Source organism: Crassostrea angulata, chromosome 2 (assembly GCF_025612915.1).
Source record: "Crassostrea angulata isolate pt1a10 chromosome 2, ASM2561291v2, whole genome shotgun sequence".
In the NCBI taxonomy this organism is placed as follows: domain Eukaryota; kingdom Metazoa; phylum Mollusca; class Bivalvia; order Ostreida; family Ostreidae; genus Magallana; species Magallana angulata.
Window position 1 is genome coordinate 9,284,016 of NC_069112.1, and position 18,898 is coordinate 9,302,913.

At 33.6% G+C, this 18,898-nt stretch overlaps 1 pseudogene; it reads right to left on the reverse strand.

Annotated features, from left to right (window-relative positions):
* The window catches only part of LOC128173868 (multiple epidermal growth factor-like domains protein 10), a 110,136-nt pseudogene extending 93,141 nt beyond the window's left edge, over positions 1-16,995 (reverse strand).
* Between the last annotated feature and the right edge of the window lie 1,903 nt (positions 16,996-18,898).

Here is an 18,898-nt window from a genome sequence, read left to right on the forward strand (position 1 = left end):
CCACCTCATAGAAAGGTCCAATCATAGAATACAGTTTCAGCATATATTAAGAAATATCAAAGTATGATATAAAGCGTCTGGATATAATGAAGAAGCATCAACATGTCTTAAAAAAATATCAACATTTTATGAAAAAAAAACAGCATGTAATTAAAGAAGCATTAACATACAATTTTTAAAAAAAATATCAACAAATAAAGGTAAAGTATCACAATACCATGTTAAAATATTAGCAAATCAGATAAAGTATCATTAATAATAATAAAGCATCATTATAAAATGAACACCATCCACGTAAGGCAGTTGAGGCGTTCCATGGGGCGAGTTATCACACAATGAGTTTATCCTATCTGATAGAAAGTAACTTAAGTACATGTACTGCTTTGAATTGTATCTTTTATATTTCAATATGAGAGCAAAGATTATTTTTTGTTGGGGGGGGGGGGGGTGTAATTTGTTTCATGTTATTGTTCTCTGAAATATAACTACGATATACAGAACGATATTCCCTCAGGTTCACTCATGCCTCGTTTAGAGAAAACAAATTTTAAAGATGGCGAATTCAATTGTCTTCAAGTTATCTCATTTATATATCTTCTTGCTTAATTTCGTATACATGTTAGTATCGATATCTTCTTCGATGATAATTAATAACAATAAATACATAAAGTTAATGTTGTGTTATTTTCTGATTAACTCTCTCCTTTTCTATTTCGTCAAGTTCTTGATAATGAGACTCAGTATTTCCGATATTATTCTGTTCTGTATTGGATATCCACTGCATTTTGATATTACGCATTCTACAGTCTTGCTGAGAGGATGTTATCCCAAAAAAAATATCCGTTAACTATATTTTAAAACTTGATTGCTGACTTACATTCGTGAGTTTCAAGCGTATATATTGATTAAAAAATTCAATAAATTAAACAAAAGCAACTGGATGTACATATAAACAAATTTACCTTTGGCGTAACAGCTTTACACTTATTACAAAAACGTTAATAAATATTGAAAGTGACATTCCAACGATCAATGCTGTTGAAGCCACAGATGTATCATAAGTTTCTGTATATAAACAGGGTACTAAAGCGTAGTATACTACTGATATCTGAACTTGTTTTTAGTGTTCAACTTTATCTTACCTAGTTCACAATACATGTATTTATCACTTAACTCATACACACAACTTCCATTTAATCTGTCACACGTCTGGTTGAGGCAGTGTCTGTTGCATGGAAACTGACAGTCTTCGCCAAATGACCAAATACAAAATTTGTATTTTTCATTTCATTATCTATCTTAATAAGCAATGTAACAAAATACTTAAACCGCTTCACACTTAACGCTATAAGCAAAAACAGAATTGAAAAACCATTGATTTATATATTATCTATTGAGTAGTCATTGTCTGAGAAATAATTGATACCTGTGTTACACTTAGGACCTATCCAACCTGCATTACAAGAACACATTCCGACTGTGTGTCGACAAGTTCTACAGTTTGACTGGCATTTCTTGGAGCAGTTTGGTCCGTAATATCCGTCAATGCACGCTAATGTGCGCATAAAAATTTGATACAATATGGATTATTGAAAACAAATACAAGAAATAATCTTTGAAATTGGTTTTTAATAGATCAATTGTTTCCTGTATCTTACTGTCATTACAAAATATTCCAATGTATCCGTCCAGACAACCAACCGAACACTCTCCACTAACATGGTCACATGTCTTGTTGTCAATACAATGTCCACTATAACGCTCTGTGCAGTTCCTCCCGAAATACTTATATGGAGAGTCTATTTGAAAGCAAGTACATCAAGAATCTCATTAATAAAGATGTGTAAATGCTTAAGCATATCGTTACTAGTATTTATATACCAACTTCGTTATCTCGAACTAGAGGAGACTGTTTAAAACTATGGGATATCCAAGTTTTCGAAATAATGAGGATAAATTACTTAAGAAATAAGTAGTTGTGACTTAAAGATCACTTCGACATAGTCATTGTATACGAGATATCGAACTCCAATTGGGGTTAACTAATAATTAAATAACACGTTTGAATATTGTATCTTTTTTGCAAAATAATGGTAGTTTATCAGCAACATACACATTTAGTTGTCCCCATTGTGTCTATCATTAATTCGCTTTTGTCACACACTGAGAACAAGGGGCACATGGGCCACATCGCTCACCTCAGCAACAATAGGCATGATAAAATCAGTTTCATGGAGTCATAAAACAATATATCTGGATAAGGTGGTATACATGTAGATCCTTTACAAAAAATATGTTTCCCCCTGAATATTTTTATATTTATGATCAAGTCCCTTTTTTTGAACAGGATGATTTTATAGTCATATCACATTTAACATTGCATTTCTCATAAAGACCCTTAACAATTGTTTATATTCATGATATACATAAAACTCTGAACGCCTTGTGAGGACCAATAAACATCCATGGGCCACCGCTTAAACAATTTTAAAGAATCAGCAATATATAAAAAATTGTGCATATAAGTTAAAGCATATAGGATAACATTTCAGTTTCTGTGAAAAATTAAAATGTTTTCCTATGTACAACTGAATCCCAAATGTGGCCCAAAACTAATCCTAAAGATGGTGCTAAAGTTTGTGATTTGAACAAATTTGAATCTACACTATTTGAAGTTACTTTCACTAAAGTTTCAGATTTTTAAGGCAAATGTTTTTTACGAAAAGATTTAAATATATTTTTCTATATATTTCAATGTAAAAATTTGTAAACCCCTCCCCCCTCTTTGTGGCCCCATCCTACACCCTCCGCCCCTTATCAACCCCCCCCCCTCCACGGGATTCATGATTTGAATAAACTGGAAATCTCACTACATAACGATACTTCCAAACAAGTTTTAGCTTCTTTGCCCAAATGGTGTGCGTTATCTGTTTCATATTTGGATATTTTACTGGACATAGACATTGATGGTAACCTAATAACAAAGCTTTATGATAAATGCAATGACTTCAATTTTTCGATAGTCAACTTTCCTTACTTATGTAGCAATATACCTTCATCTCCTGCATATGGTGTTTTTGTCTTTCAGTTGATTCGATACGCAAGGACATGCTCTTCGTATGAACAGTTTCTAAGACGAAGCAAGCTACTGACAAAAAAAATGATAAAACAGGACTATCAACAGTCTCGTTTGAAGTCACCTTTTAGTAAGTTCTATGGTCGATACAACGAGCTTGTCAGCAAATACAATTTTCCACTGGGTCGCTTGCTGACAGACGTTTTTCATATTAATTGTTAGAACATAATTAATCACCTACTTGTCGACGGACTTTTCCGGGTTTTTTTCCCCGCTTACGACAAAGAGCACTTGGCGGGTGTGACCGGTCAGCAGAGGATGCTAACTCCTCATAGGCACCTGATCATACCTCTATCTATTTGGAGGTCCGTGCTGCTCTGCTTTGGATGTGTATTTCGTTTAATGGATTTTTGAGATGGTTCACGGTTTGTTATTGTCATTTTTTTTCATTTGCAAAAGAACGTAGTCTTTATTGCTTACAACTTTGAATCCCCTTAGCCTATGGATGCTTTGTGCCAAGTGTGGTTGAATTTGGACATGTGGTTTTTGAGAAGATGTTGAAAATCTGTTTACAGACAGACAGACAGACGGACGGACAGACAGACAGACAGACTAAATGTGATCAGAAAAGCTCACTTGAGCTTTCAGCTTAGGTGAGCTAAAATCGATGTACTGTGGAATCAATAGAATTCGTGGTGGCTATATTTTCGTGGTTTTTGTGGGTAGCCCTCCCCCACAAAGTTTTGAGGGAGTAAATGTTCTTACTTAAACTAAAAAACAACACATTAACGAAATAACATCCCCACGAATAAGCAAAAAAAAAAACAACAACAACAATCCACGAAAATTTGTTCCCACGATTTTAAATAATTCCACAGTATCCCTTTTATATAACAACATTCACATGGGATGTTGCATTAATTGATAAAGATCATTCCAAACGGATACTTACAAATACAATACAAATGAAATAATTGTTAATTGAAATGTATGTTTTAAGACAACCAACGATGATAATAAAAAGCGATCCTAACAATAACGTTTTGAAGCTTTAATGGTGTATAATCTGAAGCAAGTGTGTTTTGTGCTTAAAATTACATATATATTCCCATCAATCAAAAACATGTGCCGGATTTACTTCTAAAATATTATATCATTATAAGACTGAATAGCTTATACTTAATGTCTGCTGACCTGTTATTCGACTTACCAAATCCTTATACCTCTGCGCGTCATTGACCGATTAATCATATATTTTCAAACTATAAATTATCGGTGGTCCTCTTACTGATATTGTATTCCTGACAATTACTTACTGTTTTCTTTAAGGATGTATATCTGACCATAATACTTACTTGTGCTACAGTTGTTGTTGATATATCCGGGGGTACACCCTCCGTCGCATGTTCCTGATCTTTTATCACAGGAAGATATGTTCAGACAATGACAGGTGTTGACACAATCATAACCAAAGGTCCCTCTATTGCACTCTTCAGAAAGTAAATATGCGAGCATTATGAGTAAGAAGGACTCTTTTAACTTAATATTTTCAAAGATAAACGTTTGCTCGGGTCAATAATTTCTTTATGTTATTTTTCTGACAGTTCATGATGTATTCATGAAATTTCAATAGTCATCAGCTGTTTCTGATGGACAAAGTCTAACAAGCTATAAACTCCCATTTTAAATATTTAATGCCGCCGTAGTTTGAATACTTTAAAAAAATTAATTCAATGTATCCATTGGCCTTTTGACGTTTGTCTCGATTATTTGACGAACGATAATATAAATATTTTTTTTAAACTTTGATATACCTAAATAAATAATGCAGCATTCAACCACGTTTGTCATCATTCTTCAAAAAAAAAAAAATACAAAAGGGCAAAGTGTATGGTTGAAACGGACAAATTAGTTAATGGACGAATGCAAAATAAATAAAATCACATTGTATTGAGTTTCTAAATTGCATTTCGTTAAAACAAAATAAAGGTGGCTTACGTTTTGTTTAATCTGCGAGCGCTTTTAACGACGAATTATATTACTTTTGTGTATCGTTTCCAGGATAGTGTGATTTAACACTTTTAATTCTTAAATTTTCAAATCCATTCAATGTTACCTTTTAGACAAATGTCCTTATATCGTTTATAGACTATATTCCAGTAGTAAGTAAGACACGTTTTGTTGAGCATAGTGTTGTTATTGGTTGCAACTTGGTCAAACTAACATTCTCTTTATAGTAATTTCGAAAAAAAAAAACATTGAAATATCTTTACCCTTATTACTCATGTATCCTGTCCATCCTGCATCACATCCTCTGTCACACAGACCAGTCACGTGGTTACAGGTAATGCCGTCTCTACAATGTCCTACACACGGTTGAGAACAGTTTACACCATACCATCTTATTCCGCAAGCTAACAAAAATAGTTTTTTTTGTAATTCTTATACACCACCAGTATGAAAATTATAATAACAATTTTATTCATTATAACACGTCCTCTCAAATTGTCAATAGGGAAAAAGTTAATTTTGTTGTTCTTGAGATTATCATATCTACTATGTTATGAAAATGTAACTCTTCTATCTGAATTTATTTTCAATATAAAACCAAGTTAGTGATATCAAAGGACAATGAGCTTCACTGGATGAAATATCTGGTTTCAGCGCTGCGGAAACCCTTTGGAAACTCTGCGGAAACTTAAGGTTACTTTAAGTTTCAGACAGGTTTCAGCACGGAAACTTCAAGTTTCATTAAGTTTCCGCAGTGCTGAAACTTAGGCTGTCCATGAATCCAAATGGTTTCCGCAACGGAAACTTACTGAAACTTGAAGTTTCTGCATAGTTTCAATCTCCATATACGTTTGGGATACATATTGTTTACAAATGGTTTCCGCGACGGAAACTTACTGAAACTTGAAGTTTCTGCATAGTTTCAACCTCCATATACAATTGGGAAACATATTGTTTACAAAGGGTTTCCACAACTGAAACTTACTGAAACTTTTTATATTTTTGCTTTCACAAGAGCTGATCTGAGCAAGGTTTCTACTTTATGTAAAAACAAAACAATTTCAAGCAGTTCCAAATTTATTTTGTTCAAAAATCTGAAATTGTTTCCAATAATAAATAAAATACAGCCAAGATACAATAATGGAGAAACATCCATATGGCAATTCCCTTATTAGGGACTTTTATTTAAAAAATGATAAAATTGCACAAGAAAAAAAACTCCCATAGAAATCTTTACATTTGTATTTTTTTCATCACGATTAAATGCCTATCAAATCTCCCTTTAAAAATACACCAAAGATCTTACTTTTTTAAAAATATGAATGCAATTTACAAAATAACTGCACGTACATGAATAAACAAAGAAAACTTCACTGTTACATGAACATGATACACTTGTCTCAATTTGTTTTGAACTACAATGAATATGTACACCATAAAATATTTTTGAAAAGTCTAAAGTATCCATCTTTAAAAAAAAAAAAAAAACACTACAAGATAGTAGTTGACTATAGAGGTATGACCCAGATTTGATTTGAATATATCAATAAATTCCAAAATGAGGTCAAAGTGACCCACTTACAAGTTGGGATAATCGTTTTCTTTGTTAGTAATATAATCTAATGTTTTACAATAGAACAGGATTTGATAGCATTTTTTTGATAATCCATTAAGTCCAAAGTGAACTTTTCATTTCCACCCATGATCTACCAACTGATCAGATTTTAATATCATAAGCCTGTCAGTATTTAATAGATGACCCAGAGGGAGATATGAAATCTTGTTGGCCAATAAAAAGCTAACAATGGAGCAGTCTGTCAAATCATGTGCAAAAATATGATGTACACATTTAATTAATTATGCTGATTGCAACACACTTCATTCCTGATGAATATTCTTCTTTACACACGGTTTACCTTCCTACATTTCACTACTTTACCTACATTAATATTTTTAAATCCAAGACATGAAGTAAAATATACATTGTTTATATATGACAAGTATTACTACATGTACATGTATGCTTTTTGAATCATGAATGTATAAAATACAAAGTATCACACAGATCATTCACCTTACAATTCTCATCAATACCAGCATTTTGCTTATGATATTAAAGCTAATTCCAATTATATATTAGTTACATAACACAGATTAAAATAAAACCCACATGGAAACAACTTTCCATCCAAGTAATTTTGTTACCGGTATATAAAAATTGTAAATACATGGGGTATATGTTGTCTTTATATATTTTCATATACGACATAATTGAATATTGTTTGGTGTATTATATCAATTCTATGACCCATGCATTCATTCCCTAATGCAGTGTTTTTACATTTAAGATTGGTTTCTTAATTTTTCATATATTGCTGCAAATAAAAACTAAGTTATCAATAAATGTTTAAACAAAGAAAATGGAAAAAAAATAGTAGTTAACACTTATCAACTTGGAGGTGTGAGGATATACATGTATGTTACATGGAATATTTTATGCAATATTTGCAAATATAACAAATTATTTAAGAAAATGAAAGTTAATATCTGCAAGGTCTAATCAATCATTTAATAAGTCAAAACCATGTGATTTTCTAAGATTCTAGCTTACAGACAGACATTGTAATATACTGGAATTTGATCATATAAAAAAAGTACTTTTATAGTTTATAGGTTTTTTTAAATGAGAATACTTTACAGTTAAAAAGTTTTATTCTGCAGAATTTTAGTCAGGTCGTAAAGATGTGTCCATTCGAATCAATAAGGAGTGTCCTTGGCTGTTGTTGATGTAACCCGAGTCGTAGTTTATGGAAATAGGCCTTTTTGGGGGACTTTCGAGCATTGTCTAGACCGGTGAAGCACTCATAAGATCACATCATGGCTACATCAGACTTAGTAGTTCTGGACAGTGGTAGCATTAGAATTCTTCTTCTTGCGATTAACTTGTTCCTTTCACTGGGCTGTACTTTATGTCTGTTCTATATTCTTAAACATGAATAATAAAGTTTCATTTAGATTTTTAAACATTAAACATAAGTCATTCAGCCTAACATGTAATAAAAGCATTCTAAATAAAATTCTGAATACAGAAGCTACTAATCTATGCAGTTGCCAGTTGCTGTTTAAACTATGTCATGTAATGACTACAGTAGTATCTGGTCTAAAATGTTTCATTTGATGTTTGAAGCTATGTTATTATCATTTTGATTCAATTATTGATTGTTGAACAATGGAAAAACTTATCAACAATAAGTGTGTTTCAACCCCCCCCCCCCCCCCCCCCATCAACCTCCTTTTCAAGAACTTAGACCTGGATTTCCCAAAAATTACTACAGTAAATTATAAACATCAAACACATGTATAAGTTAATGGTGAAAATAATCAATTTCAAAGCAATACCTTGCGTTCACATCGTCCAGCTGGTCAAAACATTCACCCGAATCACCGAACAGAGGATGCAACTAATCACCGGAAACATTGACTTTGTATGCTGTCAATGCTGAAAAAGAAAAACGTGAAAGATTTCATTTTCCGGATTTAATTAGTAATTTTTTTTTCGTTACATTTAGAGTTTGTAAATTGTATAATGTGCGAAAGATTCATTGTTCGTCTTGTTTACCAACCAAGCATTCATATATTAGGGACGTTATATAATTATATATGTGTATACCCTGGATTATCTTGATTATCATGCATATAAAGTTGGTTAATGGTTAACTTGGTCAAAACGTATATTTAAAAGAGATACGGTAATAAAAATTAAAACGCCGAACCAAGTTTGAAAAAATGACGCCATCTTGATTTGATGGCGCGAGATCTTGTTTACAAATGAGAGATAAATTAGAGCCTTAAAAATGTTATTGGGAGTATCTATATTGTGAATTAAGTTACCTTGACATGAGTTCTTCGTTCCTGCATTATCTCCTTGTTGTAGAGGCTATTAATGCTTCTCAATTCTCCATTTTACAACAGCACCTTCTTGTCCATTTTAACCTTCGCTCGGAATCATGAAGTGCGCCAATACTGACCAATCAGAACCCGCTAAATCTTGGAAAAGTGCATCTTGGGATAGTTTAAAATGAATAATGTTTAATCAAAATTATCATTTTCTACCGAATAGTTTACTTTTTACATGTATATTTATTTTAAATAAGAACTGCCAGAGTCAGTATTTCCTGGTTAAATACGACAAAGAATTGGCGTGTGTTTTTTACAATTGTATTTGTAACACGTGTTTTACCAAAAAAAATGGCCGACCGTTTGTTTACAAATGTCTAATGAAATTAAACAAATTTTAATGAGACATATGTATCAAATGTTGTCTTTAACTATATTTTATTTACATGTACTGATGATTTTGCCAAACTAAATATGATAGAGCCATATATAGTTTACTGACAAGTTAGTCTTGACTTGTCCAATTTTCACCGCGATTCTAAGCACGGTCATATTCTTATTCAAAATATAGAGGTGTGAAAATATTATGTTCATCACAAAGCAGGTTCTGCATGAACACACAGAAATCACAAATATAATTAGATGCCGATCAATTAACGGGGTCCGGTTAACAGCTTTCACCCGTACGGTGAATTTACAACTACGATGAATTGATGGCAATTATTTTACAGTTACACATGTGCATTGAATGGTCATGCGATGAACAGTACGTTAAGAATACTTATGAAATTAAAATACAAACGCGTTAAACAAGCTATGAAGTAAGACGTACACGTCGGACTGATATATAAACAAAATATAATTTTAATTATTTAGTATACTTTCTACATCAAATGTTCGTATGGGTACTGTCGTATCGCCCCAAAGCCAGAGCGCCCCATGCACGGGCGCCCCAATTTTTTTTTTGGAGCGCCCTAATTACGTTTCACGAGCGCCCCAAATGTATTCACGAGCGCCCCAAAGTAAAATTGTCATTACACCTTACGTCTTGAATAATTTGCCAGAGCGCCCCAAAATTGGATTTTCCAATATTGTACTAAAATCGGGATCGTTTTCACGAGCGCCCCAAACTGATTTTCCTGATTATGTCTTTCTGCATAGAAACTTGTTGTATCATTACACCTTACGTCTTGAATAATTTGCCCGAGCGCCCCAAAATTGGATTTTCTAATTTTGTACTAAAATTGGGATCGTTTTCACGAGCGCCCCAAAATGATTTTCTGATTATGTCTTTCTGCATAGATTCTTGTTGGATTTTTTTACGAGCGTGCTCTGAAGTTGCCTACGATTTGTAAGAAAACTATCTTATGATTAGGAAATCATACGTCTTGGATAAATTGCACGAGCGCCCCAAAATGATTTTTCTGATTATGTCTTTCTGCATAGAATCTTGTTGTATCATTACACCTTACGTCTTGGATAATTTTTCGATTAGTTGACTTTCGATGAGTTGTCGCATTCGGCGAGTTGTCTTTCGATGTGATGTCCGGCACCGCTAAATATTCTTTTCTTGCAAAGAAAACACTTCTCCATCGTGCGAATGTCAACGAGGGAATAACACCCAACATCCTGGATGGACGATATGTGACGTAACGGGGGGGGGGGGGGGGGGGGGGGGGGGCGGGGGGGTTGGAAGGTAATTAGGAGACAGTCAATTGGGTAGATAATTGCCATATTGTTTGATTGATATTGATTGATGAATATCAATTTCGGTGCTCATGCTTTGATCTTTGTATAAAAATCAGTTTACGGAAATATTTGTCATCGCTTTACATCAGCATTTTTTTATTTTTGTATAGCAAAACTTATTTGGAAGAAATAAAAAAAAAATAACATTAATAGCTTATGACTCGCAAACTACATCGAAACTTCCCCCCCCCCCCCCAAAAAAAAAAATAAGAAGCAAGAATAGCAATTTCTGTAGCACTTGAAAAAAAGTCATTTTACATTCATAATATTTTATAACGAAACTTATTTTGGGGCGCTCGTAAAAAGCAAAAAACAAAAAAACAAAACAATAACATGATTTATCATTCGGAGCATTGGGAAATTTGGGTTGCTCATAACATTCCAATTATTACTTTTGGGCGCTCAAACGTGAAAAGATTTAATCATGAAAAAAAAAATTTGGGGCGTTTGTGACATACACGTGAAAAAAAAATAATCATTAAAAAAAACAACATTTGGGGCGCTCGTGACATACACGTGAAAAAAATCAATCATAAAAAAACAAGATTTGGGGCGCTTGTGACATACACTTGGGGCGCTCGTGAATTGTACTTGGGGCGTTCCAAAAAATATTTGGGGCGCTCGTGCATGGGGCGCTTTGGCTCTGGTGCGAAGTGACCAGCACCCATACGAATGTATAATCAAATTTTAAAAATGGGATTAAAATCACGTGCACCACATGGCTAGTGCTGGATTTCAAACTGATTTTGTAATATAACGTATAACTTCAGTAAAATTATAAATAATGCTTATTATATCTTATAACAGAAAACATGTGCATGGTTTCATAAACATGTATCAATATTTGAGTTTACAGTACAGAAAGTAAATACAAAGTATAGAAATGCACGAATCACATAGGCGTCGAACCGGGGGGGGGGGGGGTGGGGGGGGGGGGGGGGGGGGGGGGGGGGGGGGGGGCAAAGGGAGGGGGGGGGGGGGGCTTAGTGCAAAGTTAGACTTAACCAATAGGCATATAGCCCCCCCCCCCTACTTTTTCTCGCCGGAAATGTAATTGTTCCTAAATTTACCTTGAAAGATTGAGAAGTTGGAGTAAATAGGCATACTAGCCCCCCCCCCCCCCCCCCGACACGGATTAAGAATTTCATGATATTGGGGGAAAAATTTGGGTAGGGAAATTTATTTTATTTTCGGAAGTACATAGTATAGGTATACCCCCCCCCCCCCCCCCCCCGGATTAAGATTTTCATGATTTTGGGAATTCGGGTTTTTTTCTCAATATTTCTGAGGATTAGTCTAACCCCCCCCCCCCCCCCCCACTTTCAATTGCTTCCGACGCCAGTGAATCATGATACAGTCATACATGTAGTAAAGTCTGAAATGCATGTTAATAATTAAACAATTATTATATTAGACTCAAACTCCAAGTGGGTTTTACTTGTCTATTATCAACTGTAGAATTAAAAAAAAAAATTCCTGTGTACATGTGTTGGCGTGGTATTAAAAAAGAAATGAATTAGCTCTAAACTTCAGGTTGTACGAATATATTTGGTACGATTTGTAAAAATTTACAACGACTTTACCTTAATTTGTTTGGTTTATTAGTTACTGTACCTCAAGGTTCATTCAAATGATAACTAAATGATTTAAGAAGGAGTCTTACAAAATAGGTATATTAATTCATTTTACTAAATAATTATAATTTACTTATCAGTTTTACTAACTCAGGTACACACAAATTGAAAAAAAAAAATTCCCGCCGGGCTCCAGTTATAAACTCACGCTTCGTACTGTGTATATGTTATGTAACAGTCTTTTGTTCACTCCTGACAGAAAAAAAAACCCTGCAATCCACACAGAATATACAGGAAAATCACAGAGGAGGTCACCTTGACAAAGAATGTATACACATGTATACACGTGCCCGAGTACCTAAGATTAATGATTTCATCATATGCATTAAACAAGACCAGACATCATTTTTTCTTTTCAAATTCAATTAATTACTTAGTAAGGTTCTTAATCGCCTTATTTGCCACATTCGAAAATAGTTACATGTATACATATAGTTTCAGTCACGCTGAAAGCCTTACTATACATTTCAGTATGTACGGATTCATTATCATTAGGCTAGAATTAAACTTAAACCTGTTGAAAATAAATGATATCACTTTTTAAACTCAAATCAATTTTAGTAATAGTTTCAGCAATGCGTAAACCATTTGGAATCTTAACTTAAAGTTTCAGCATACTGAAACCTAGCGGAAATGTTCTGAAACTGATTGATATTTCCACAATAATTTACACAACTTTTCACATGATTCAAATTTAGTTTCCGCATTGCGGAAACCATCAGGAATCTTAACTTAAAGTTTCAGCATACTGAAACCTAGCGGAAATGTTCTGAAACTGATTGATATTTCCATAATAATTTACACAACTATTCACACGATTCAAATTTAGTTTCCGCATTGCGGAAACTATCAGGAATCTTAGACTAATTTTTCTGCTGACTGAAATCTAACGGATACTTGCTGAATCGATATAATGGTTTCCGCACTGCGGAAACTATACATGAAACTTCAACTTCAAGTTTCAGCAAGGTTTCCATATAGTTCCAGTGCTTATACTTGTGTTACAAAAAAATCCCACCCATCCCGGTTTACAGTCAAAAGAACTTCCATTCTGTTCTTGGCAAATGTTGTCTTTACAGGAAACAGGACATGGGATGTCACAGTTACTTCCATATATACAGGTAGTATTGCGCCCTACATGTAACGAAAAGCAAGTGTAACACTTGACAGAGAATTTGACACAGACTCAAACAGAACAGAAAAAAATTAAAAAGTTTTTATTCCATTGATATGAACATCACGAGAACGCTTCTCTTTGGCCAATTTGAGTTCAGTGAAATGTTATCTCTTTGTGGTACTTTTTCCATTTTAATGGTAGGCTAGAATGTCACAGTTTATACCATAGGCAACTTTTAGATGGTGAAAACTCAGAACATTTCAATTAAGCTAAACTAATTCAATAAAGTTAAAATGAAAGGTTGTTTAGTTATTATAATGAATAATTATGACGTTAGATAAGATGAATATGATTTTTGAAAAACAACTGACCTACTCGGACTCATGATTGAACATAATGACGCAACAAAAATATATATATTGGTTGAAGTGTAATGCAATACCTTTTACGATTACTTCACACAGTTCCGTAAAATCGTTAGATATTTCGTAACCTTCAGGGTAAGTCACTTAAGTCTTTCATTATAAAATATGACATAACGTCCTTCTTTAATACATGTTCTGGTGAAGTTGATGACCGGTAAGTGAGGTCCGTCCATGTAACACATAGTGGTACTCTTTATATCAGTATTGGTTGATAAACTGCTGTTTGACACATATAGAGAGAATCCTGCTAAACGACCTCGCTGTCTGTCCTCTATATTAAAGAAATGATTTAGACAACGCATTAAGCAAATAAAACGTTTGAGTGTTGTATGTTCATACACCAAAGGTGTACATTCATCGAACATAAACTAAAAACCAAACAATGCATATTCTAATAAAAGGCAAGATTGTAAAACTTAAAGATTTAAATAGTGCGAAAGATGAAGTTACGTTTGTCATTTAACGAGCGATACAATCTATCTGTTTCACAAATATAATGCTGTCGAACATGTCTTAAAGTTAAACAAACTTTATACCGTAACCATTATACGCCCTGAACAGTATATTGATACTGTTAATCGTGTACAGTTCACTAAGATCCCCCTTCCACCACACCGTTTTTTGAGGAGAGGTACGTCCTATATCTAGCGTCCTCATACATGTTGCTATGTTGCCGTCAACAGCTTTACTAGCGTCATAATCGTTGCTTTGATATGTATGCGATTGCGTGGCGATCTTTCTGTAGGATATATTATCTAAACGAGACGGTCACTGTAGAGGTTCAGTTATATATTGTTTGTTTGTTGTTTTTTTGTCGAGGTCATTTTTTAGAAATTAATATGTACATTTATCATTTATCTATGTAAGAATTAAGAACTAATATTACGAATTTACAGGAGACTTTTGATATAAAAAATAACAGACAAGAAAACTGGATAGTTTCTTTTTACTGAAGAAACAACCGAGAAGGAAGTCTAACTGCGTACGATCTTTAAAGAAAAAATTAATCAGAAATACATTTATAACATCAATTGTGCACCACAGCAGAATAAAGTCCTTTTTACAGAAAATTTCATTCGAAAAAATTAAGGACCGATTCAATTCAGTAAATATTTTATATATGTGCATATAACTATGATAAATGCTAGTTGAAAAAACAAGTTTGATTACTATTCAATAAGAATAATATAATTTAAGTAAAGGTTTTGTAATAATATTTAAAATTGACGGATGTGCAATAATCTATTAAGATCCATGAAAATTACGTTTTCATGCTGTAATTTTCTTTTCCTTTTATAGATGTTATATTTTATGCACATTAATTTAATATAAAATACTTGTTTTAAAATACAATGCATCAAATTTGTAAAACGCATATCATTTACTTACCATATGATAATGCTATAGCTAACGTTTCCAAATAGAAAATAGAATGACATAATTGCAATTTTCCTATGTCCTTCTCTCTGATAAAATTTTATTTTCACAGTGTATGCCTCCATAGAGTTTTCTGTTCAAGGAAGAATTAAGATAACATTAATAAACATTACTAGAAATTGCTTCCTGCAAATAAGATCATTTAACTACAGAATGTGTGTGTTTTGACTCCTGGGGGAAATTTGGGGGTTGTAAATAATAATGTACGACTTTTGGCTTTCATTGTGCACACGTACCTATAAACTAAGACGTTTTGTATCGGGTTTTCACTGTTTGTTGCAGAATCAATATAATCTTTACACAATAACATTCCGTCTATCTCCTTAAATAGCAGAATTGATTGTTAAAAAGGTTATAATAATAACAAATACCATGCAAAATTAACAAGCATTCTGAGAGTATTGCATAAACAATACACGTTCCCTACCTGTTTGTAGAAATTTGTGAAAACAATGTACTGTTATGCAGAATATCATTTCTTACCGTCTTCTGTACCCCGAATCAACAGACCAACCCGATAACAACCCGATTGTAATAATTCAAAAAACCCTGTCGATTACATTTGCAACACAATGCTTGACACTATTTTACAGAACTTATTTGTTTGTTAGAAACAATACAAGGAATGGTCCAAGTAATGCACGATATTATTACTGACTACATACTTTTCTCGTTTATTCAGTGCACACTGAATCCGACAACGAACTCGAACATTAAAAAATTGGAATATAGACAATTAATTTTCTCGAAAATATGTCATCCACACGCTACAAAAGTGTAAATTTGATCTGTAGTTTAACATTTTGAAGCTGTTCAGCAAATGTCATATTATTCCTCAAACGCATCAAGAAAAAAAGTGTGGAAAACTGAAGTGGGACAGACAGACGGACGGACGTACGGACAGACGGACGCAGAGGAAAGCTATAGTACCCTCCGGTGAAATCCGGTAGGGGAGTAAAAAAAAGTTCGAAGACAGGCAAATTCAATATGTTTAACTTGCAGAAAAATAAGCACAGACTCTCAGAAAATTGGACAAAGTCTATATAGTATCCTCCAATCAGCTCCATCGTTCTTCTTTGTCATGTGCACAAATTGGAAGAGCTTGTTAAAAAAAAAGTCGTTAAGAAAATGACAAATTGAAGGGAGTTAAGTACAACACATTCATGAGAATGGAACGACCTAATAAATTTGTTCGACAATCAAATGTACATGTAGTGAATCCTCATGAAATCAATAAACATCTGTTTGGAATTTGCTGTTGGATATTCAGTCATTAAAAATTCAAAAACGTTAATTTTTTATAACCAAAGTTGGAGACTTACTTAACTTACATCCGATTGTAACCAAGACTTCCGACCCTGTATAGAGTATTGTCATGTACACATATTGATTAACAATAATCTAAATTTGTGTAAAGGACAGATTATCGTGTCAAAGATTTTACTTCTGTTTATTTTGTTTTTCTTCTAAATTTTAGCGCGATTTTAATCAAAATACTTTCTCAGGGTTTGAATATGGCTTATTGTTTGGAAAAAGCTTTTGTTAGGTTCAAATGTTGGTTAATCTCATTTACTCGTTTATCTACGTTTATGATAGTAAAAACGTCAAATGTCTTAGAGTTTTAGATAATTGAATTTCCTCACCTGTCATCTTTATTTTGCTAAAAGCATTTACAGGCATTATATACTTAAAAGGGAATTAATTGACTAAGTAATTTACTTTAGGATTAACTCAGGTGTCATGGTCTGAGCTATTATTCATTTATCGTTTTACACATGTTACATAATTTTTGTTTTACAATCTGTTTAAATTCTTTTGTACATTAGTCGGAATCGGACAGCCGTCCCGATTTTACCGATCTGTATCAAAATTACTGTCAGATCCTGAATAAATGTTGAAACGCTGATTGGACTTTGCTCGGTTACTTTTACCAAATTGAGAGCTACTACTCGAGTGTTGATCGGGTTATAGTACAGCCGAGTGTTGATCGGGTTATAGTACAGCCGAGTGTTGATCGGGTTATAGTACAGCCGAGTGTTGATCGAGTTGTACAGTGGTCATTATTGGTGGTGTTAATTTTATTGTCGGTAATCGTCCTAAACCTTTCTGGACTGGACGTTGCCGGTAAAATCCTTACGGACATTCCGGGAAGAAGGATAATTTCATGTTGTATATTTTATTAGATAAAATGAAAAATATGAGAAAGGACAGTACTAAGCTTTGATAATATGAATTACTTATCGGACAGCTCACGAGCTGCAATGGGTAAAAATAACATTTGTTTCATCCTTATAATCAGATCGCATTTTCAACAACGTGGTTTTTTTTTTTGGGGGGGGGGGGATGAATGGGGACTTTTTCATAAAAAAACATGATTCGTTTAAGTGAAAAAAATGAACCTGTTTAGGATTCTAACAGCTATATGCTGATATGTACGTTGGTTTATCGTTGTCTTACCAATTTAATAAAATAGAACGGGAAGGGAATGTAGACAGTTTTAAACTCCTTTCATGAAAATTAGAATTAATGTGCTTGTCACGGGTCCGGTTACAAACTCCGTGCAGCATGATAAATTAAAGAACGCTCTGTGAATCGTAGACCCCCCACTCTGTGAGCTAGGATTGATTAGATCATCGTTCAATAACAATTGCGGTACATACACTTCTAATACATGTAGTATTTGATTATTTAATACCAATCTGAATGTTTCCATTTTGCTACAGGTTGAAACTAATAATTACGATAACTACTGAAGGTCTATTTGAATTCAACAATTCCATTTGCAATCTGTATTTAATTATAAAATTCTTGTTATTCCCATTTTACCACATTGATTCCTGTTTTTAAATTTATCCAGTATTAGAAGAGTACACCAAGAGTGTTTCTAAACAAACATAATGAGAAGACGTAATAACTTCCTCTGGCTTAACATGCACTTCCTGAATAAAAGCAAGACCAATAAGTAACAATTTCTCATGGAAAACAATCTCAGTGGCCTGAAGAATGACAGGACCGTTGTGTTACAGTTCCTGTAGGGAAATATTCTCAGTGACGGTATTTGACTATTCTCTTTTCTAGTGTCGTCGATAAGAATGCTTCCTGATTTTCATAAATGTTATGTTTGTCCCCCAGAATTAGTAAGTCTGTTCATGGGGCATGCATTCTTTAACGACCAAAATGGTATAACCTTAATGAGTCCTATATACTGTAGACGTAGAAAACATTAGGGTGTTCTTAATTTCACTATGTTCACGGTCAGACAATTTTCCGTGAACATTAAGCCACCACAAACACTGAGCTGTGCATTCACCATCTCCGTGTAGGCCGCCATTACAGATGCATGTGTACTTGAGCGGAGCCAAAGTTACCACTTGTTTATCGTAATCCTAGTATATTTAAAATTCGTTAAAATAGCAAGCATCAGTATTACGTTAATTTTATACAATCAATATCGTAATTAAACAAATGTTTATATCGGAATTTTTGTTTCACCTTTATCTCTGCGGCCCTGTCAAAGCCATTGTGAACAAGGGTTTCTCATTGTCACTTATTA